Source organism: Dermochelys coriacea, chromosome 6 (assembly GCF_009764565.3).
Source record: "Dermochelys coriacea isolate rDerCor1 chromosome 6, rDerCor1.pri.v4, whole genome shotgun sequence".
In the NCBI taxonomy this organism is placed as follows: Eukaryota; Metazoa; Chordata; order Testudines; family Dermochelyidae; genus Dermochelys; species Dermochelys coriacea.
Window position 1 is genome coordinate 35,584,681 of NC_050073.1, and position 22,847 is coordinate 35,607,527.

General features: G+C 39.1%; 1 long non-coding RNA gene across 6 annotated transcripts in view; it reads left to right on the plus strand.

The window, feature by feature from the left end:
- Window positions 1-22,847, plus strand: part of LOC119856591 — a 28,857-nt gene that overhangs the window by 1,381 nt on the left and 4,629 nt on the right. Inside the window, exons 2-5 of one of the 6 annotated variants that reach the window (XR_006281847.1) lie at window positions 1,095-1,411; window positions 3,322-5,483; window positions 19,020-19,184; window positions 20,309-20,397. This is a non-coding gene — a long non-coding RNA (uncharacterized LOC119856591). Of the gene's footprint in view, window positions 1-238; window positions 1,412-3,321; window positions 7,549-9,773; window positions 13,106-19,019; window positions 19,185-20,308; window positions 20,398-22,847 lie in introns of those variants that run through there. The other 5 variants (XR_005293357.2, XR_006281845.1, XR_005293356.2 and 2 more) reach the window with 5 other exon arrangements.

Consider the following 22,847-nt stretch of genomic DNA (forward strand, 5'->3'; position numbering starts at 1 on the left):
CTGCTGCCCCGGTTCCCTTCTTCCGCGCCAGCCCCTCTGCCAGGCTCCTCGCTGGAGCCCAGGGAAGAGGCCCTGGCTCCCGCCCCTAGGAGATGGTTGGATCTTTCCCTTCCCCCCCCAAAACCTGTTCTTTCCCCACTTCGGGAGCCCCGAAAGCCCCTTGCTCCTTCTGCAGCCGCGGGTGAGCCCCTGGCCTGCCGGGGAAGTGCAAAGTCAAACTCCCTGGTTCAGCCAGGGCCCTCCCCCTGGCGCAGTAACGCCTGAGTCTTCTAGAGCACTTTCTAGCCCTGGAGCTATTGTACCCCTTCACAAAGGGGAGTAAGCATCATTGGCTCCAGTTTACAGCTGAGGAGACTGAGGCACGAAAAAATGAAATCACTTTCCTGAACTTGTGTGTCGGGTCAGTGGTGAGGCCAGGATTAGCACAGGAGTCTCCTGGTACTAGTCCAGTGCGCTTTGAAGTAGGTCACACAGGACAGGCTGAAGTGCTAGGGTGATATCTACTGTTCATGCCCAGACTGCTGTGGGGTGGAGGAGGACAGCTTTGTGCTGCCTGTGAACTCTTTAGGGAGCCCTTGACAAATCTGGATACCTTCCCCTTTACCACCATCCTCTGAAACCCATCCTAATTGTGGCACCTTTCCCATTCCCACTCCTCTGGCTCACAGAAATAGAGCTGGCAGGAGGAACCCACTGATTTTTGGCTTGGGGGAAAGTTTTCTGTTATACCTTCATTTACATAAAAATGATACATTTGGTCAAAGCAGGACACATCAGTAGAATTCCTTAATGTCTGGTCTATACACACAGACCGTGGCAGGACACCTAACAGGCATGGCCATGCAGGTGGTGGTAAGGACAAGGGATGGATTCTCTTGCAACTTAGAGCTCAGACAGGAAGAAGAGGCAATTAACAGGAGGGAGTTCCTGATTTGTGTAAACCAGCACTGCTGCTTTATTAGCTGCAAGCGTTCATGTTCTGTCAGGGACCACCCCTAGAAAGCAGCTCTCAGCAGCCAGGAGGGTCCACTGCCAATCACCAACTGCCTTGGAACCTTCTGGTTGCACTGTTCCATCCCATCCTGGTTAAACAGATCCCTGATGGCTAGAGAAAGAGAAGTTACTTGCATTGTAGCATCTAGAGTTCTCTGAGATGTGCGGTCGCTGTCTGTGTTCTACTGGTGGATGTGCCTGTGCCTTGGGCACCTGAGACTGGAAGATTCTTACTAGCAGTGTCTATTAGCCTGCACCTACACCCTTCTCATGTTGCACACCAAGAGTATAAGGGGCAGCCTGGACAGATTGCTTCTCCAGTTCCTTCACCACCACGAATCAAGGCAGAGGGGAAGAAGGAGAGGTAGCAGAATACAGATAGGGACTACACACCTGAAACTACTTCAGTTACTATAAGGTAAGGAACTTCTTTTTCTTCTTTTAGTGCAGGTGCCTATGTTCATTCCACTATGGGTGACTGACAAGCACAAAGGATGTCCACTGTGAAGGCTTGTATTATAGCAGAGTGTCTTGTGAAGGTCTGAATGGAACTCCATGTAGCCACTTGGCTTATATCAAGGAGTGATGCTTTTTGAAGCAATGCTACTGAAGGTGCTTGTGCTCTGGTAGAATGGGTTCTCACCCCTTGTGCAGGAGGAAGATGTGTCAAATGATATCAGAGCAGGACATAACCTGAAATCCACTTAGAAAGTCTGTGACAGGAGATTGCTTGACCTCTCATTCATTCTACTAGGGAAACAAATAGTCCATGTGACTTCCACATAGATTTTGTTCTGTGCTGGTAAAAGGCTGATGCACAGCAAGGAATAGAGTCTCTTATTCTCAACATTGGTATGAGGCCTTGTGGGGAGGATTTTCAGTTGTATTGTCTGATTTTCAATAAATTATTTTAGGAGCTAGTTTCTGATGAATAACAGGGTCCCTGCTTCCTGAGCAAGTCCCCATGGCCAGAGTTCCTTTTGCAGCTACCTCCTTCTGTTCTCTCTCTCCCTTCAGGGCCCCTTAGGGTATGTCTATACTGCAATTAAAAATCCACAGCTGGCCCGTGCCAGCTGACTCAGACTATGGGGCTGTTTAACTGCAGCATAGACATTCAGGCTCAGGCTGGAGCCTGGACTCTGGGACCCTGTGAGGAGGAGGGTCCCAGAGCTTGGGATCCAGCCCAAATCCACATGACTACACTGCAATTAAACAGCCTCACAAGCCCAAGTCAGCTGGTATGCCCCAGCTGCCAGTGATTAATTGCACTCTAGACATACCTTTAGAGATTCTCCACAGTCTCTTTTAGAAGTCCTGTCACCCTTCACTCAGGGCTGGTTTAGTGCCCACAAACTGTTCCAAACAGTCCCACCAATTAAGTCCATTAGTGCCATCCAAAGCTTCATGCTGATTTCTGGAGGTTCTGCCAACCATACTGAGCTCTTCTACCAGCCTTGTCTTCGCAGGGTCATGTTTTATAGCCATGTCTCCCTGAAGTTTAGCCTTCTAGCCTCTAATTTCCTTCTCTTACCAGTGTATCCCCTGTTCTGAGCAAAAAGGCAGTCTATATACTGCCTTCCTCCAGAGAGCTCCTCCTAATAGGCTGGAAGACAGGGGAGGCCCTACCCCATCCTATGCTACATGGCTCTTGATCCTGAGCCTTTAAAGGAACAATGCCCTGGCGTTTTTCTCCATCTGACCACTTCCTCTCTTCCACTACCAGGGCATTTCTTGGGACCTTGTTCATTCAAACACCCTGGAACAGTGTGACCCTTCCACTCTTAACAGTATACCCTGTTACAGGGTCCAATTGCTATAGATCTTCTCCTTATGGAATACAGAATACAATGGGTCACCCATCAGAGGTCCAAGTTTCTCTATGTTTCTGGCAGAAGTGATGGCCACTAGAATTGGCAATTGTCATCAGTAAATGAGACAAATGCATCCGTAATGGTTCAAACAGTGTTCTAGTTAATGTTAAGAATACCAAGATAAGATCCCAGGTTGGAGTTGATTTGGTTATTGGTGGAAACAATAATTACACCTTTGAGAAAACATACCATCCACCATGCGGTGAAGATAGTGTGGTTGTTAATTGAAGGGTGTCAGACGCTGATGGCTGCCACCTGAACTTGCAACAAGCTAAGGGAAAGGCAAGCAGACTTGAGGGTGAGGAGATAATGAAAGATAGCAGAAATCCCCACTTTCTCTGGGGACATGTGATGATGCTGAACCCAAATGGAGAATCTCTTCCACTTTGCTATATAGCATTTTCTGGTGGATTCTTTCCTTCTATGGTGAGGATGGCTTGTTTTCTGAACTTCTCAGTTCTAGGTTTGATGTCCATCTGAATACCAGCTGTGAAATGGAGAGTGTAGATTGGGATGTTGGACCTTGCCATGTCCTGGGTCAAGGACTCTGGAAAGAATTCGATGCTGACGGATGGACAGATTGACAGATGAAGAAGACTGGAAAATGGGAGTCACAAGAATGATTATTGCTGTATCCTGTTGGATCTTCTGTAGGACTTGAGATAAGAGTGGAATGAGTGGAAAGGCATCCATGAGATTAGCAGGACAATGCCTCTAAAGCCCTGACCTAGAGTCCCTCTGAGCAGTACATTTTGCAATTCTTGATGGCTTGGGATGCAAAGAGGTCCTAATATAGGGTTTTCCACTAAATTGTGTAACATCCACTCATGGTCGGTCAAGCAATGAGGCTGTCTGCTGAGAACTGTGTTTTCCAAGAAGTGAACTGTTGATAGGGTAATCTCATGGTGAGTGCCCCAGGTTCACAGACTGACTGCTTCTATGTAGAGGGGAGTGGATCTTGCCCCTCCCTGCTGTTTGATGTAGAACACTGTAGTCCTGTTATCCAGCATCACTAGAATATGATTGGATCATATAACTGGTAAAAAAGCTTTGCAGGCTTCCTGGACAGCTCTCTTCTAGTAGGTTTATATACATTCTAGCCTCCTGAGAAGTCCATATGCCTTGTCCTATATCCAGGTGGGCACCCTAAAAAGTAGGAATTCATCTGTGTTCAGCATTCTCTCGAGTGTGGGAGGGAGGAAGAGGACCCCCCACACTATTCCTTGTTCATCTACCACTTTAGAGAATCCTTCAGTCTGGAATGGAACATTACTACTGTGTCCATGCTGTGTTTTCTTGGCACACAATCTGTTTCAAGCAACATTTATAGACAACTGAGATGAAACCTTGCAAAAGATGTCACATGGGTGCATGACACTATGTGACCCAAGAGGATAAGGCAGAAACAAACTGATGTCTGTGGACTCTTCTTGGTTGATTAAATTGTTCATTGACGGGAAGCTGTCTAAGGGAAGATAAGCTTTTGCCCTGATAGAGTCCAGAGTTGCTCTGATAAATTCTATAGTTTGTGTTTCAGACAGGATAGACTTTTCTAAATTCACACAGCTCCCTAGTGATGCCAGAAGATTCAGCAGAGATTAAGTTGATGTCAGAACTTTTGACGAGAACTTGTGTAGCAAGAATCAATTATCTAGGTAAGGAAAGACTGTCGAGCTGTGGCAATGGACATGTGCTGCTTCTACTGAGAATACCTTTGTATTGGGGTTGCTGTTGAGTCTTTTATGCTGTGTTCACACTACTAGTTACAGGTTTCAGGTACATAGTCAGCTAAGCCATGTTTCTGCTACCCATGCTACCATCCCCACACTACTCCTGCTAGTTTGATGTCAGGCACATGGAATGCATGTGTAACACACAGTGAAATACACATAGGGACCAGCATTCAAAGAACCTACTGATCCCACTGTTAAAGTAACATCACCAAAACATTCACAGGGGAGAGCAAAAGTAATATTTGTCCCACACGACAATGGCAGCACTTTCCCTTGCTTTCACAGTTCCTGACACAATCACAGGAATGCATGCAGGAGGACATTTTACCCCTCATACCACAATTACCTTGAAAATATCAGTGGCTGGCTGCAGGACTAGCCAACTGCTGAAAATTGGATTCTTGACTCTGGTAGTAGTCAGATTTGGAGTCAAAATCTGGATTTTAAATTTTAAATACTAGAGGAGAAGGAAGGAACTCAGGATTATAAACCTCTCGGCTTACCTTTGAATTTTGGATCAGTCATTTTGGCTAAGTAATGGAAAGTTTCCAAAGCATTGTTTTTTCAATGTTGTCCTTACGTTGTTACAGATTTTTGTTAATTAGATCACACCAGAGTTCCACTCAAACTGCAACAGTAATCATAAAGTAATCTGTCAAGTCCCTCTGAAACCTCTTTCAATGTTTTTTTTAAAACATAATACCTCTCTGTAGAGTCCTTTATTGTGTAAAGAATGTGCTGTGTTATGACTAAAGGCCTCCTTGTGTACAGTGCAAATTTCATCAGACTTGGGACAGCTGAACATAAATTCAAGACTACAGTCCTCCTGAAAGTTCTCTTGAGCATTATTGAGAAGGCTTATCTGTTCTGGGCTTCCCTAAAAGAGGTAGGTAGAGACTTGGAGTGATTGTTAGAGGGGATTATTTATGGTGGGATTTTAATTAATTGTTATAGTGGCTTACTGTGTGGTTACATGGGCTAAAGTATTTGTGTCTAGGCTCTGTATCCTCTAGTGCTTTCAGAATTGTTACAAGTATTTAGAGTTATGCAAGATGCCTTAATATATTTAAATAAAGAAATTCCAATGAACAAGACTTTGTGAGATTTTCAGAAGTGCTTAGCACTGGTTTAACTCTGCCTTAAAGTATGGAAGTCTGACTTAAAGTATGGAAAGTTAATCTGCAATGAGATGCACTTCGAATTAAATTTTATAAGGGCCTAATTCCTACTGAAATCTAACTTCAAAGGGAGCCAAGTTGGGCCAACAGTAATAACTTTTGAAAATCCCTCCCTTCATTATGATGAAATTGAGGTTGCAGACACATCAGTGTATTGACTATATATTACTGTACCATTAAGGAATGGTAAAACAAATAAATAGAAAAGCAGGACATTTTAAAGTAAGGTTGCACTTCCAAAGTAAACCACAGTCATTCTCAGATAACTGCAACCTTAAGTCAGCACCACGGAGACAACTAAAATCAGTCATGCTCAAAACTTACAGAAATAGCATTCCATTTACATTGAACAGCCACCAGTGAGTACAAGTAAAGTGGGCATAAGGTTGCATTATGAGTTGGGCCCTACTAAACTTACTTCAAAGTGCACTGCATTGCAGATTCATTTTCTATACACATCCAATATTCTAGGTGTATACATTCTGTTGCTATGCACATAGGGAAAACTTGCACCTTTCAAATTCAAAACAAATATGCTTTTCATCTCTTTCAAGAGTTAAAAGTTCAAACTCAGAGCAATTGCATTCTTAATTAAGAAATTACATAATTTATTTTCTTAAGGTATCTTAGCATTAAAGTTATTTGGAAAATACAATGCTGCATACATTAGTATGTCCCATTACTATAGTGTCTACACTGGAGATACTTGCTAGGAAGGTTGGTAAATAAACAGTACATCAGAAAATAACCTTGAAGATCTCACAGGGTGGTGTTTATCTATTAGAAAGGAAAACATACTGGAATTACTGATGTTTCCTTGTTTTCAAAAACAGCATTATGGAAAGACAACACAATTGTAGTCTATAATGTTTTTGTCATAGTTCTCTATCAAGCAACAGAAAGCATGCAGAAAATGAGAGGAACTTGAATGAAGTATTAAGCATTGATGTCAAAGATTTCTTTTGTATTACAAAAACAATCACTACTAAAATAACTTCCTCAGATGTGTATTTCTTAAACATTTGCCTTTTCAAATCCCTATACTTTTAATTATTGAGGATCACAGTTGTTGAAAATGCCCAGTGGGACATCTAAATTTCAAACAGATAATTGGCACCTTGCCAAATGGTACAGAATATTTCACACTGGAATATTGTAGAAATGTTATTTCTATGCATCTGTATCTTGTGTTAATATCACAACAGTGAGTACTGACTTTGCATGTTTTGTTTTTTACTGTGTTTTAAAATTGATTTTTATGTGATTTGAGTACACCTACATTGGGGCTGTTGAAAATTACAGGCACTCAAAGTGACACAGAATTCTTTAGAGCTGCTTAAATGCTTTGACTCGACCAAGAATAAACTGATTATCTAATTTTGTAACTTGCTACTGTAAACTTTTTTGTTTAAAGCCTTTTTGTGGTATCTATGTATCTAGATTTTTAAGATCCAGAGCCCATTGAGGTCAATGAACCCTGCATCAGGCCCTTAATCTATGTCTGTTGACCAGCTGTACACGCAGAAACTTAACTACCTACCTTACATTGATGTTGTGAAGCTAAACCCATAAATATTTGTGAGGCATTCAGATACTATGGTAAGGGGGGCCATAAGGAGCAGATAGAAAGACTTCCTAAGTATTACCATTCCTTTTTATTATTTTTACTTTGCTAAACAACACGGACAAAAAATTTTTAGTACAAAAATAAATGAGGATGACCAAACGTCTCTCTCACCAACAGAAGTTGGTCCAATAAAAGTTATTACCTTACCTATCTTATCTCTCTAATATCCTGGGACCGACACAGCACCACAGCGTAAAACACTCAAATAACATTTTGAACAAAAATAGTCCATTTCCTACTGTGACCGGAGTTCCGGGGAGCCAACTGAGGTCACTCAATTAGGGTGAACTGCAAAGAATGGGGCAGACAATCCCCAAAGCTGGTGGATATTCCAATACTTAGATTTACCAAGCCCACATAAAACAGCTTCTATAATACCTCACTGGTTACCCTGAAGCCAACAACACAGTTCCCTTAAAGTAACCCAGCCTTAGGCCTCCATCCAGACACCCAAGTCAAATATGATGAGGATTACTGAAAATCTTATTCATCATATAAGAACATTCTACCAATCCCAAAGGATCAGACACATTACCTCCCAGGTTAATGAATATTCCAGATCTTACCCAAATACATGCTTATGCCAATTCTTATTGATTAAACTAAATTTATTAAAAAAGAAAAGAGGGAGAGAGTATTGGTTAAAAGACATAAGTACAGTTCTTGAGATTAGATTCATAGTAGAGATGGTGCACTTTGTAGTTGCAAAGAGTTCTTTTAGAAATACGCCATAGGTTATAGTTCAATGTTCATATTCAGGGAGATCCAGTCAAGACTGGAGATCTCAGCCTTATAGCTTAAGCTTCCCCTGCATGAAGCGTCAAGCAGATCTGAGATAAAAAGGATCAGGACTCAATGGTCTTTTATTTACAGCTCCAGGCCTTCTTTGACAGGTCGGAGTCCTTAGGGGAACAATAGGCAATTATGGGGATTTTGAAGTAGACCTATTTCCTAAGCATCACTAGTAATTAGCTACACAAATTAACATAAGGCAATTTATCCATTAGGCAGTCTATCACAAACTTTAAAGAGACTTATAGACAATGACATTATTTCACCTAAGATTCATCTAAATGTTAATATTCCCTTTTGATCTTTAAATCAATAGCTGTAGTGACAGAGAGGAACAGTCTATTTACATGGCTAACATTTAACAAGATATGAGTACACACATACAATTAGTATCATCTTTAATTTCTAACAACATAGGCTAGAACTTTGAAATGCAAACCTATCTACCATGGAATGGCCCTAATTACCATTCGCATACTTTTCTAACATATCTCTAAAGATTGATTCTGGGTCATTTATCTTGCAGAATACTTAGCCCTTTCAGGGCACATGTTACATTTTGTATAAGATTTGTTGCAATTATATAACAGTAGCAACAATGATTTGCATGGTCATATTTTAATTAGACAATGTTACACCTACTGTGTTCACGTTACAATAAAGCCATCACACTAAAAGTGGCTAACGTGTACTTTTGGCACTAAAGGGTACTTTTCTGGTTGTTAAAGCAAAGAGAATAAGGACAAAGTAATGGAACTTGAACTACACTATCACCCCAACCCTGTTCTGGTGCCTCCAGAGGCTCATTGATGGGACAATGTGGGAAAGCCTACACTGTTATTTCTTTAGTAGAAAAAAGTACAGAAAAGATAAGCTCATACCTTTCATGAGCATTCAGCTAACTCAAAACAATTCAAAAATTAATGCAAGAAAAAAATTAGAAAGCACCTCAGATAAGAACAAGTTTAAATACTATTACTCAGCACTTGTACAGTATTTTGCAGCTTCAGAGTACTGTACAAACACGTAGTCTTACAACACAGCTGTGATGTAGGTAAGCATGAATTATGCCTATTTTGTATTTAGAGAAACTGAGACAGAAAGGAGAAGTAACCCAAGGCTGTGCAATGAGAGAGCCAGGATTAGAACTCAGGTTCTGTAGACCATACTGCCACTTAAAAAAATACAGCTATTTACCTACTGGTTTGAAATATGGGACTTTGTTTTACACACTAACAAGTATGGAGTTTGTTGTTAAAAATAATCACTAAGAAAATCAACTCAGAAATATTACAAAGTTGGATGAAAATATTCCTATCTCAAAAAGCAAACTAGAAAAGTACATGAGACTTTTTTCTAAGCAGGAGAGAAAACTGAATGATTTAATCAAAAGTAAATAAATTTCAGTACAACATCATTGTTGCTTTTACAATTCTTTTGTATAGAAATAATTGTAATTAATATTATCTGGAAATGTCTTCTGCATGTCACACAAAGCATGACTATAAATAGGAGTGCTGTCCAGTAATATTACTGACCCTCTTTTTTTACTTGTTGACTGATCACATTCTTTTTTTAGTTACTGATCCACAGCAAGATCCAGACCAGGAGACAGGTGAACACCACAACTGTTCCAACTGACCTCACTTTCCTAAATGTATTGTTCCTGAATGTGAATGTGAATGTCATTAAAGTAGCTGGCATAGGCCAGTCATATTTTTCAATTAGAGCCTGATCATATAAAATGTTACTCACGTGAGTAGTTTTTAATGAGTAGTCCTGACTAATAGTGAGTAGTTTCACTAACTTCAATGACACTACTCATGTGAGTAACAGTTTACAAGAGTGGGCTCTTAGGCCTGATCCAAAGCCCACTGAAGTAAAAGGGAATCAGGTCCTTAGGGAGCACTGTCCTTTTCCATGTGGGAGTCCTAGTTTGGGCAGATCTTGTAACCTGTTGGTCTTGTAGCGAAACATTGATGTAAGGCACTTAATCTTCAAGGGGTATGAATCACCCTTCAATGCCCCTTGGTAACTGGTTTTACAATATAAGCACATTACAGCATTAGAATAGATAATAGAATAGTGAGGATTCCAGGTACATAGGTCATGTCAATTTATTTTTGAAGGGAAATGGAGCTAAATAGATACATTGCAAACTGAAATCGGTGACATCTCTGTGAACCTATCTCTAAGTATACATTTGAGAATGGGGAAATACATACTTTCTTACCTCAGAACATTTTAGGAACAGGAAATGGCATCTGGTCTAACATTCTCTGTTCCTTTTTCTTTTATTCTGACCTTTTTACATTATCATCAGTCCCCTCATTCTCATGCGTTTCTTAGCATTTGGATCTGCCTGCACAGCAAAGTTTTCCATGTTGAGGCCCCGTGCTTTTAATATGATAGGGTCTGATCCATTTTACGACATATTTGGGGCATGCCAAACTGTTACTGCCTTTACATGTATAGACTAGGAATCAAATCCAAAAGGGGCAGTTGAAGGATTCTCCCTGTGGAGGTGAATCTCTGGGTGATATAAAGAGAGCCAGCTCTAAACAATCTGCTCCCACCCCACCAAACAGCCAGAGCATTCTGTGTTCCAGTGATACGAGGCCTTTGCTCTTGGGACAAGTCAGATTACTTCTGAGGTTGTTTAACTTCTGCCAGGGGATGTGGTTGAACCAAACCCAAGCCTCCCACTGGATTGAGAAAACCCCCATTTCCCTTTCCCTCCTAATGTATGCCCTGAGAGTAACTGAGGATCTGGTGCTATAACATGGTTACAATAATTCAATACCATTCCCACACACAAAAAAACACTGCTATAATATGTTAGGGCCCTGACAGTAAATTTTGCTTTGTTGACACAGGCCCTTCTTGTGCAGCAGTTCTGTCTGAGACTACTTACACCAAGTTTTCTAATGTACTTGATGTTTCTGAGATGCTGAACTCCTTACTATTGTAAAATATATTACTGTTGTATTTATGGACTTGTTTTTGTAATTTTGAAAAGCTATGTAAAAGCTACCTCAAAGTCACCCACCTTTTTTCCAATGAGATGTCATTCATGAAATATTAGTTACATTATGATTCTATAGACTCTCCTTTTGGCAGAAGCAAAAACAAGAAAGATTTAATCACACAAGTTATAAAGCCAGGAGACTGACTTGCAAATGCTTAAAAGAAAAACATTTCTATTTATAGTAAAGAGCATATTTTCCTCTAAATTCTTGTTTATTCTGAGTTACAAATATTTTTAAAATACATTTTTCCGATACGTTACAAGATACCGGACAAGATTCACAGAATGGGCTTGTGTTTATGTTTTGTTAATAATTTTCATGTTCCAAACCAACAAGAGTCTGATTCCATTCCAAGGGGAAACGTGATGTTCTACTGCAGTTTACAGAATTGGTTTGACAGAATGAAATAAACCATGTCCACTCTTAGTAATGAGACATTTGGCAAAAAGTATCACACCAGAAGAACAATAGCAGCAGATTGTCATTACGGTCCACAAAATTCTTTAACCTCTATGCAATATCCCTTTAAACAATGGAGGGGAAGCTAGGATTACATTTCTTCCTTGGCTAACTGATTTTTTCCCAAACATTTTAGGTTTATAGAGTTTAGAGGGATTTCACTACTTTTGGGGAAGAATTAATTTAAGTAGTATTTTTGAAGTTGGTGATCTTTTTTTACATCCTGTTAATAGTAACACTTAAATGCTTATCTGATTTTTTTTAACATAGATTTAGATGTACAGAAACACTTTCTGGACTAAACAACTAATTTTTAAAATATATTATAAGAGCATAACATCATTTAGTGGTATCTGTGAAAGCAATGTTGTATCTATGTAACATGACCTAAATTTTTATGGCAGAGTCAGGAAATATGGTTGGGTGCCTTTCTTTTTTATATTTTGATTTAATTAGTTCTCTCTGGCATTTATAGAGTCTGTGCCACATCATATGTACACTATGTGGTGTTTGACTCTAAAGCAAGATAGCAAAGCAGCAGCGAAAGGAAAATGGCAAATTTGTATTCATAAGTAACTATTTAGTTATATGTTACTTGATGCTCAATGCTAAAATAAATGAGAATAGGTTACAATAGGTGAGGAAATGAACTGATCAGGACTGTGTATTATCTAACATGGATACACTGGATACAATGGTGAAGGCTATGTAAGAGGTTATAGTGGGATTTTACTTAAATTGTCCATGCAACAACTTTGATGATTTCTCTCAACATTCCATAATAACAATCAAATCATCCCCTTGCTGTTTCTTTTGAGAGGGGATGGGAAACAACTGGGAAATTAACAGAAAAAATTGGGATTCTTGCAAAGATACTATTTAAAGCCACAAATTGCCAAACTGACCTTCAAATATTTATGCTTAGACATCAGACCAGATATAGCTCTCTCTCCTCAAAAAAGATTGCTTCCATAATAATACAACAATATAAGCTATTACAAAAATAATGTAGCTCTCCTGGACTAAGAGGGGAAACATGGACTGCCACTCAGTAATTGAAAACTAATTTTCTCCTTTACCAACTTAAATAACAAACATGCACTTTCAGATTTACAGATTTCTCTCTAAACCAGATTCTAAGTCAGTAACAAAAATACACATCCAAGAGTCAAAGGCCTGGAACATGAAGTTGCTTTGTCATTCAGTACAATTTCACAAATGTTAAACACTGTATATAGTATACTAGGTCCTTCACACAGCATGTATACCATTTCTCATAAAATAGCATTTTACACGTCTGGATATTTCTTCAAAATGCCCATGTTGTCCGATGGAAAAGGTTATGTATGATATCAAGAGAGAAGAGGTCAAAAGAAGACATGATATATTAACAGCCATGTATGTAAAATACACTGGATTGTCTTAAGTACGATTAATAACAAGAATTTTAGTTATAAGTTGGGGACGCATCAATTAGAAGTAACGGAAGAGGAGAAGGACCTTGGAGTATTGGTTGATCATAGGATGACTATGAGCTGCCAATGTGATATGGCTGTGAAAAAAGCTAATGCGGTTTTGGGATGCATCAGGAGAGGCATTTCCAGTAGGGATAAGGAGGTTTTAGTACCGTTATACAAGGCACTGGTGAGACCTCACCTGGAATACTGTGTGCAGTTCTGGTCTCCCATGTTTAAAAAGGATGAATTCAAACTGGAGCAGGTACAGAGAAGGGCTACTAGGATGATCCGAGGAATGGAAAACTTGTCTTATGAAAGGAGACTCAAGGAGCTTGGCTTGTTTAGCCTAACTAAAAGAAGGTTGAGGGGAGATATGATTGCTCTCTATAAATATATCAGAGGGATAAATACAGGAGAGGGAGAGGAATTATTTCAGCTCAGCACCAATGTGGACACAAGAACAAATGGGTATAAACTGGCCACCAGGAAGTTTAGACTTGAAATCAGACGAAGGTTTTTAACCATCAGAGGAGTGAAGTTTTGGAATAGCCTTCCAAGGGAAGCAGTGGGGGCAAAAGATCTATCTGGCTTTAAGATTCTACTCGATAAGTTTATGGAGGAGATGGTATGATGGGATAATGGGATTTTGGTAAGTAATTGATCTTTAAATATTCAGGGTAAATAGGCCAAATCCCCTGAGATGGGATATTAGATGGATGGGATCTGAGTTACCTAGGAAAGAATTTTCTGTAGTATCTGGCTGGTGAATCTTGCCCATATGCTCAGGGTTTAGCTGATTGCCATATTTGGGGTCGGGAAGGAATTTTCCTCCAGGGCAGATTGGAGAGGCCCTGGAGGTTTTTCGCCTTCCTCTGTAGCATGGGGCATGGTTGACTTGAGGGAGGCTTCTCTGCTCCTTGAAGTCTTTAAACCATGATTTAAGGACTTCAATAGCTCAGACATGGGTGAGGTTTTTCATAGGAGTGGGTGGGTGAGATTCTATGGCCTGCGCTGTGCAGGAGGTCAGACTAGATGATCAGAATGGTCCCTTCTGACCTTAGTATCTATGAATCTATGAAAGTAACTCAAAGGAATAATTTCAGAGAACAGCTTCAAATCCTTTGGTCTTCCCTGCACATGCATTTGGACAAGAGAGAAAATATTATTAACTCAATAATTGTGGACTTTCCAATCTATTGCTTCTTATACATTTAAAGTAACATTGAATCATCTGCTTGAAGATTTTAAACTATTATTTAATTTGTTTTGGAGCATTACAAACATTTGGTATACATGTACATAAGGTTTTAGTATTGAGTTTATTAGTTTGTTTTATATGTTCCATAAATATATTAAAAATTGATACAACACATTTTTTTAAAAAGGCAGGGTCTTGTGAGGATGCTTTACTGAATTTAGTTAGTAAGTGGAAACATCACTTGGATAGTGGCCTCAATCGGAGATTTGCATCTGAAAGTACCGAAGGTTTCCTTATACTACAGATGTTCCACGTTGATACAATGGGTCAGTTTTCAGCAGTTTCCATGGCAACAACTATGAGAAATGCACATAATTTTACATACAGTGGAGAATTGTGAATGTGCCCAATATGTAACACAGGAAATCCTTTTTCTTATTTGCCATTTCTCCTCTTCTCTTTACACTTCTCATACCATCACTCTAAACATCCTGCTTCCTGATAGGTTTTTAATGATGCAACAAGGATTACTGTTATATTTAACTACATTATTAGCCATTAACTTTAGAAGATTTGGGAATGACCAAGTGGATTAACAGTAATGTGGTTTGAGCTAAGTTCAGGTATAACTTATATCTTGATTTTAGTAAGGCTTTTCACACAGTCCCACATAACATTCCTATAAGCAAACCAGGGAAATGTGGGCTAGATGAAATAACTATAAGGTGAGTGAAAAACTGGTTCAGAGACCTACTCAGAGTAGTTATCAATGATTTTCAATTAAACTGGGGGAACCTCACAAAGATCTCTTCTGGGTCTGGTACTATTCAATATTTTCATTAATGACTGGGATAATGGAGTGGAGAGCATGCTTATAAAATCTGCAGATGACACCAAGTTGGCCCGGGTTATAAACACTTTGGAGGACAGGATTAGAATTCCGAACAACCCTTGACAATTGGAGAATTGGTCTGAAACCAACATGATGAAATTCAAAAAAGACAAGTACTACCCTTAGGAGGAAAAAATCAAAGGTTTAACTACAAAATGGTGAATAACTGGCTAGATGAAAAGGATCTGAAGGTTTTAGTGGATCACAAATTAAATGGGAGTCAACAAGATGATGCACTTGCAAAAAAAAAAAAAGACTAATATCATTCCAGGGTGTATTAAAAGTTGTGTTGTATGTAAGACCTGGGAGGCAATTGTCCTGCTCTATTTGGTCCTGGTGAGGCCTCAGATGGAGTACTTTGTCTATTTCTGGCGGGCATACTTCAAGAAGGAAGTGGACAAATTGGAGAAAGTCCAGAGGAGAGCAACAAAAATGATAAAAGGTTTAGAAAACCTGACCTAAGAGGAAAGGTTAAAAAAACTGGACATGTTTCGTTGAGAACTGAGAAAAGGTGGTGGGGGGGACTGATAGTCTTCAAATATGTTAAGGGTTATTACAAAGAGGACAATCATCAATTGTTCTCCATGTCCACTGAAGGCAGGACAGTGGTAATCGACTTAATCTGAGGCAAGGGAGATTTAGGTTAGATATTGGGAAAAACTTTCTAACTAAACTGGAATAGGCCTCCATGGGAAGTTCTGGAATTTCTGTCACTGGCGGTTTTTAAAAACACGTTAGACAAACACCTTTTAGGGAGGGTCTAAATATACTTGGGCCTACGTCAGCATAGGCAGCTGAACTAGATGACTTCTCAAGGTGCTTTCCAGCCCTACATTTCTATGATCCTATGATAACTCAAGTCTCTTACTTTCTGAGATGAGACAGTAACATTATCTGTCTACAAAAGGGAATTAGTAGATAGCTGTTCACCATATAAACAACCTGGCAATATTAATTATATGTTTATTATTATTATTATTATTATTATTTATTTGTATAAGCATAGCACTTAGGAATCCCAATCATGGACAAGGACTCTATGGTGCTAGGTGCTGTACAAAAATATGGTCCCTACCCCCCAAAAGCTTACAATTTAAGTAAAAGAGAAGAGATGGATATAGGAAGACAGATGGGGGAGTACAAGGAATGAATCGATGAGACAATACGGGTCAGCATAATAGGTAGTTGTGGTATCAGCACACCAGAGCCCTAATTGTCTCACAAGTCCTTAAGACCAGAAGGTAGAGTGTTTGCCTGCACCAGGGTTATTTAGTATTTTATGGATCCTTAAATTTTTTCTTCCCTGAACAATGAAATAAAAACACTGAGAACCTTAGAGAAATGTGCAACACAGTATAAAAAACTGTAGATAAAATCTTGCACTGACATCAATGGGAGTTTTGCCATTGACTTCAATGGGGTCAGGATTTCACCTGTTGCCTCCTTTTTCTCCATAAACAGACTTTCCATTCTGACACTGATCATAGGTAAATGCTTGAAAAATGTACCAGATACTCACAACCCCGAGAACTAAACCTACTAATCAAAGTATAAAATGATGGTCCCTAACAGCCATCTTCCACCTACCAGTGGGCGGGTGGATTTTTCAAGCCCTGATCATGACTATTACTAACGCCAACAGTTTCATACACGTTCAGATGGTTGGCAGAAGCACTAAGTTGGCAGCCATTAGGCAGCGATTCTGCAGACCTACAAAAGAAATAAGAAAAAATAATTTAAACATACACGTTCCTGAAATTGCAACTACAAATACCTGTTTGGGATCGCAGCTGCATTTAATAGGGTAGACTCAACGTTTCCATTCACCTTTAGCAGTCACAAAAAACATGAAGCTCTCTCCAAATTGGCATTATGATAACTACTGACTTGTGAGTTTAGAAAGAGTATAAAAGATTTTTCTTTTAAAATACAAAAATCTTTGTCAATAATTACTCACACTTACCAATCTAATCAAATGTTATTCTGAGTATTTAATTGCATTTCTTCAATACTCACAGAGAGAATTCATCTACTGTATTAGGAAACTAATAACTACTTCACAGCAGGGCATGTGTCTCTTCATCCATCTTTTATGAAATAGTTGTATCTATTACATACTGTGTGAAAGGTTGATTTATCTGTTAATTAACAGGTTTTTAAATTAGAATAGCATATTGCTGAGGGGATGACGTTGAAGAGTTCTAGCTAATGTTTAGCAGTAGATATTTTAACACCTTTCTACTTCAATTGCAACCTCAAAATATTATGTTTTAATTAAAATATAGTATTAAAATATAGCATACTTAATGCTTACAAATGTGTACTTTTTAGTTATGTTCCTGGTACTTAAAAAATAATTTTATCAGTGTCAGGGTAGTTGTTTGCACATACATTCTTATTGTTCGAGGGATGTGATCATTCCCCTCTATTTGATGTTGGTGAGGCCTCATCTGGAGTACTGTGTCCAGTTCTAGGCCCCACACTTCAAGAAGGATGTGGAAAAATTGAAGTCCAGCAGAGGGCAACAAAAATGATTAGCGGGCTGGAGCACATGACTTATGAGGAGGTGCTGGGATTGTTTAGTCTGCAGAAGAAAAGAATGAGGAGGGATTTGATAGTTGCTTTCAACTACCTGAAAGGGGGTTCCAAAGAGGATGGATCTAGACTGTTCTCAGTGGTAGCAGATGACAGAACAAGGAGTAATGGTTGCAGTGGGGGAGGGGTTGCAGTGGGGGAGGTTTAGGTTGGATATTAGGAAAAACATTTTCACTAGGAGGATGGTGAAGCACTGGTATGGGTTAACACTAGGGAGGTGGTAGAATCAGGCTTAACAAAGGTCAGGCTTAACAAAGCCCTGGCTGGGATGATTTAGTTGGAGATTTGTCCTGCTTAGAGCAGGGGGTTGGACTAGATGACCTTCTGAGGTCCCTTTCAACCCTAATATTCCATGATTCTATGATTGTTAATGAATATTACTGCTCCCCTGTTGCCTCATAAATTTAAGCTGCTACCTAGATATAAGTAGTTGTCTCCTTGTTTTAAAAATGTTTTCAGCATAAGGTCCTGATCTAGCAAAGAGATCCGCAGAGTGGCATTTCCGAACTTCTGAGTGCTTGCTTTTGCAATCTTAGTAATGTTACTGTAGATTTTCTATGTGTAGTTATAATATAACTATAGTATTGACACTCATTGAATGATTCCAGAATTGAAATTATTAGCTTCCATTATGGGGCTATTTTTGATACACTCTCCCCTCTAACTTTCTGAAAAAGCTAACTTTCCATAATATTTCTTATGTAGTTTCTTCCCTGGTAGCATTTTTTTTTTAATTTTGGGTTAATTGGATAAACCGTTTTGGGGTTATGAGGTTTCAAAAGGGATGTGTTTTCACTTTTTGAACATTTTTCTACCTTTTTCATTTAACTCAACACAAAATTGATTTAGCTTAACAAAGTTAACCTTGTTTTTCACACTGATCCTCAATGGTGCACAGAGGACAAATCGGAGTGCAAAAGCTCATGGTAATTAGAGGCAATCAGTGTGGGGATTATAACATGAGCTGGTCAAAACTTGGACTTTCTGTTCTATGGGAAATTCTAATATTTCAAAACTTCCTCTTATCAGAATTGGAATGGAAAGTAAAATTTTGAATTTCCCCACAAAAAAGTTTGAAAATTTTGTTTTGGAAATTTGGAACATTTCCAACCAGCTCTACTTATAACTTCTCTGAGAAAGTTGGAAAGTGTTACGAACTTTGTTTTACCTAATCTATGCTTTCATTTAAAAAAAGCAAGTGCCAGAGAGGCCAAGGAATGAGACAGTGCTGCACCCATTCAGAACAAGGTAAGCTGAAGGGCACACAGGCCCAGTATGGTTGGACCAACCCACAGCAGCCAGCGAGTGTTCAACTCCAGCTCAGGGAGCTCTACCAAGGCTGAGAACATATTGGAAAAAGGTGAGAGGCAGTTTGTTGACCAGTCATTGGTATTGTTACTACAATGACAGCTAGACATGGATTGCCCTCTTTTAGGAAACTCTGGCCCAGATCCTTTGGCGCCTAACTTCCATTTAAATCAATGGACGTAGGAAGCCTAAATACCATTGAGTCTCTAGGCCTCTCTTCCCTGCATTCCTTTGTGGGCCTGACCCTTTACATTTTGCAGAGCCAAGCACCTGCAATCTTAATGTGGTTATTTTGCAAACGGTTGCTTAACCTCTCGCTATTTCTGCTCATATGTATTTTCACCTTGAGTTATGTTTTCCCCATCTTCTCAAGTACAATGTAAGTAAAATCCATTTATTCATGTCTGAATACTGTGACATCATAGCAGAGTTTTAAGAAGCCTTTTCAATCCATTGCTAACTTCCCACACTCAGCAGCTGACCTCCCAGTGATCTGTCACAAACCATGTATCCATCTCCTTGCTGGTCATTCCCTTCTGTGATAATCCACTACCATTCCTTCCATGATAACTTCTGAGTTTATTCCAATGTACACCTGAAGTGATCATATTCTCAAGTAAGGAAAAGGAATTTAAGACAGAAGAGGGCTTTATTGAATCAGACTTAAAAACATGTACTTTAAATTTTAAAAGCATATGCTGTATATTAGCTAAACAAAATCCAGAATAGATTAATTGGATTCATCACTTTGCAGTGGATACATCACAAAACTAATTTTACTAAAATTCAGTAGTGATATTCATCTCTGACATACTGATTTTCATCCATATATCTCAAAGCAGTTGCAAAGGAAGGTAAAATTCTGATTCCTGTTTTCACATTGGGAATCTGAGGACCGGAGAAATAAAATGATTTGCCAGAAGTCACACAGCAGGTCAGAGGGTTACTGAGAATAGAACACAACTTTCTACTTCTCTGCTTGATGCCCTCTATACGGTCTCAGTTGAAGCAGGGCCGGATTAAGACCTTTAAAGGCCCTAAGAACTGAAAAGATTATGGTGCCCCCCCCATATGTAATTCAAAATAAAAACAATACTATTCCGTAAAATAAAATTTCATTTTTCGAAATGCCACAACATTTACATGTATGGTGAAATTAAAATACCTTCTTTCTAGATTTTCTGATTGCAAAATCTGATTGCAAAATTCTGGATAAGTTCATCAAAGCTGACTCGATGAAGCATGTCCGTTTCCATACACAATAGGTAAAGTGAATCAAGTCTGTCCTGACACATTGTTGTTCTCTGAGGGTCTTTTATTCTTTTCAACTGAGAAAAAGAGCATTCTGTGGAGCAGTTAGTAATCATCAATGTTAGAAAAATACGTAGTGCTATCTCTACATTTGGAAATACATATTGTATTCCATCTTTCAATATTGTGTCATGAAGATCAATGTGACTGAATTTCATTTTTCCTGTTTCATTAAACTTTGTGCGCATATAACAGTGGAACTGCCATACTTCTCCATAGAGATTATGTTCAAGTCAACAGGGTATGAGTCAACTAGCTTTTGGGAACCTTGTGAATATTGTTCATCAGATAAGTCCATATTGTTTAGAAAAGAAAATCTACTTGATACTTCCTTGTACACTTCACCTGTCCTCTTCATATGAGCTTCAAGTGTATCAATTATAGAGTAGTAAGTAGATATGCGAAATTTGTCTGTTTCTGTTGCACTGCTATCATTTGCTTGTTTTTTCCTGATTCGCTTGCGGGACTGGGCTTCTTTGTAGTTAGTATCAGGCAATATATCTTTTGATATGTCTTCAAATCTTTCAAAATCATTCCTCAAAGTGTTTAAGTGGTCTGCTAATGATTGACAGAGGTCTGCACATGTTTTCAAATCCAATTCTTTTTCTTGGAGAGCTTGACTTGTGTGATAAAAGTGTTGTAAAATTTCATTCCACATGGTCAATATGAATACAAACTCTAGTTCTTGCATCTTGTTTGCAGTGTTTTCTGCCTCTCGTATAATTTCTCCCTTTTGTGATTGGTCTTCAGCTATACTTTCTAATGCATCCACAATCTTTGAGTTGGACTCCAGAATTTCACTTGTTGCCACTGCATGTGCCTCCCAGCGAGTATTAGAAAGAGATTTCAACACACGATCATAGCCCAAATATGTTTTAAGAACTGCCCATCCGTGTGTTGAGGCAGAAAAAAATGTATAAAGTAACTGGACTGTTGAGAAAAAACTTACTGCCACCGGACAACAATCAACAGCACTGTGGCCAACAAAATTGAGAGAGTGTGCAGCATATGATATGAATATGGCATATTTGTTCTGTTCTAAAAGCTTCTTCTGCATTCCTTGATAATGCCCTGACATGTTGGCAGCGTTGTCATAAGATCAACCTTTGCACTTTAAGAAATCTATTTTGCAAACTTGGCACAGATAATGCAGTACTTGATTTGCCATTTCTTCATCAGTGTGGCTTTTCAAATTGAGGAATGTTATAAATCGTTCAACTGGTTTTTCATCTGTGGGAGACACATATCTTCGTACAATACTCAGTTGATCAATATGTGAAAGATCAGGTGTAGAGTCGACAGATAAACTGAAATACCCAGCAGTATTTATTTCATCCACAATGGCTGAATGAACTTTGTCACTCGTTAGACCAATGAGTTCATCACATATTGTCTTGGATAAGTATGATGGTTTGCCAGCATTCCCATATTTTGAGATATGGCCTGCTAAAAATGGGTCAAACTGAGCCACAAGCTCCAACAATCCAAGAAATTTCCATTCTGATACCCGGAAAGGCAGACCACGTTCAGCTAATGTTTGAATAACAGCTATAACATGCAAGACATGTTGCTGCAAGACATGTTGCCTGTATTCTCGCTCCCCTTTAATTTGTTCTTCCAATTTTTGTGTCAATCCAAAGCCCTGTCTTCGATTTAAATATGTCAACATTGAATCTCTTTGAGTAGTGCTATTTTCATGTTGTTCAATTAAAACAGTATTCTGCCAGTCACTAAATCCATCTGCAGAAAACCGGGATGTTGAAGGTTTATATGCAAAAAATTTGCAAACAAAACAGTACACAGACCCGTTGATGGTGAATACAGTAGCCATTCTCGAATGTATTTCTCACCATTCACTTTCACGCTGAAAAATATTTTTTGTGGACAATATCTTGTTTGTTTGCCATTAGTAAAATTCCGACGTGATTTCTCAAATGGCCCAGTGTGGTGTTGACAGTCATTTGGTCCACGATCTATCCAGTAAGCTACATCATCGGTACTGAAATCAACCCACATACCAGGATCTTTTCTCCTGTTATTTACAGCATGAGCAGGTTGAGTCTCTGACACATCCACACCTTCTAGAATAATGTCTGTTTTACCACCGGGAGTAGGATGATCAGTTACAGTCTCGGACACATTCACATGTTCTGGAATGGTGTTTGTTTCACCAATAGAAGAAGGGTCAGTCTCTGAAACCTACAGGTTTTGGAACGATGTCTGTGCTACTGAGAGAAGATGTTGCTTCTGATGGATTTGCTTTGAAAAATTATGTCAGCTTTGGAAGATTTTGGAAAATTTCACTAGTTTTTTGTTTCTTTTCTTCCGCCAGTTTACTGTTCTGTGCTCCACTCAGTTGATTACGTTTCATCCTGCCCCTTATCTCAGTTATCTGAACTTAAAA